Here is a 1,349-nt window from a genome sequence, read left to right as displayed (position 1 = left end):
ACTGCCCAGAAAGGCCGCGAAGGGGGACCCCGGTGCCGCCGATTTGACCGCCTCCCAGTACATCTCCATGCTGGCGAAGGTCACGTAGAACAAGCCCGTGACGAAGCTCTGGACGCTCAGGGTCTCGGAGGCCGAGAAGCCCTGGTCTGCCAGCATCTTCTGGCAGAACATGTCCTCGGTCAGGTCCGGGCGCCTCCCGTCCACTTCCTTAAGCTTAAGGACCACAGTCTGCCGCATCCAGGGCTCCAAGGCTGGAGGCCCCTGTTTTGGCCGACTTGGTCCACTAGGCCCGAAGGAGGCTTCAGGGTTGGCGGCACCGGTTGCTGTCTTCTTTCCGGCGTCTTCTTGAGCAGCAGCGGCAGCCACGATCTCTCCGGAAGTTGCCATCTTCGTCTTCTCCTGCAGGTTCTTGCTCAGCTTCGACGTTGCTGGGTCGTCTTCAGCTGCTGCTGCTGCTGCTGCTGCTGCTGCTGCTCCTCCTCCTCGTCCGATGTGTTCTGTCACTCGTTGACAAGGGGCTCGCCTTCTTGACCTCGAACTGATCAGATTCAAGGGTTCGCTGGTATCAGATAAACTGATAACAGATACTACACTTGATCTTAGCCAAAAGGCCGAGAAGCGAGAATCTCTCACCAAGAGTTATACTACCCAAAAGTAGCCTTCAAGAGCCTTTTCATAGTGCAGGAAGGAAAGTAATTTTTTAGCATCTTGTCTATTCAGACCACCTTTGTAATCACTTATTATCCTGAGATATACTAATGGATTAATTTTGCAGCACCCGAACATTTGGGTTCAGGCTGTAAATCTGTTTCAGGTAATCTGGTCTGAAGGTTTCTCATATAGTTGGTGTTAGGCAGTTTTATCTATTGTGTTGCATCAACAATATATGTCCAAGTAAATAGACAAGACTTGGCCATAGTAGAGCTTCATATTCATCTGCCTTTACCTCTGGTCCTGACCCGCCATTATCAGTCAGCCCTGTCAGCTTTCTCACCTTGTAGGTCATTGTGTAAAGAATAAACCTTTGGGACAAATCCCAGACAACAACAGACGTTTATATAAGACACAACAGTGTCTTAAGACATAAGACACAACAATGACCTCTGAGCTTGTGGACATTAACAAAGGAAAAGACACAAATGTAGTAAACACCAGGTCCACCATGAATGACCCAGACAAGAAACAGGGGTAAGACAAAGACAAGTGTCACTTCAGATTGACCTCAGCCAATTGGTGGAGTTGAGGAAGAGATAGGACACTTCTCGTGGGCTCTGCAGTGCAGATGGAGCTTCAGCAATGGCTGTGAACTTTAAACATAGCAAGAAATCGCACCCAAGTATTTTTGTACT

General features: G+C 49.1%; 1 pseudogene; it reads right to left on the bottom strand.

Moving 5' to 3' along the window:
- Window positions 1-513: 513 nt before the first annotated feature.
- LOC142210911 (U2 spliceosomal RNA) lies at window positions 514-623 on the bottom strand (annotated as a pseudogene).
- Between the last annotated feature and the right edge of the window lie 726 nt (window positions 624-1,349).

This window comes from Leptodactylus fuscus, chromosome 6, assembly GCF_031893055.1.
Source record: "Leptodactylus fuscus isolate aLepFus1 chromosome 6, aLepFus1.hap2, whole genome shotgun sequence".
Lineage (NCBI taxonomy): Eukaryota > Metazoa > Chordata > Amphibia > Anura > Leptodactylidae > Leptodactylus > Leptodactylus fuscus.
The sequence above is the reverse complement of the archived record's forward strand: the minus strand, read 5'-3'. Positions and strand labels throughout refer to the sequence as shown.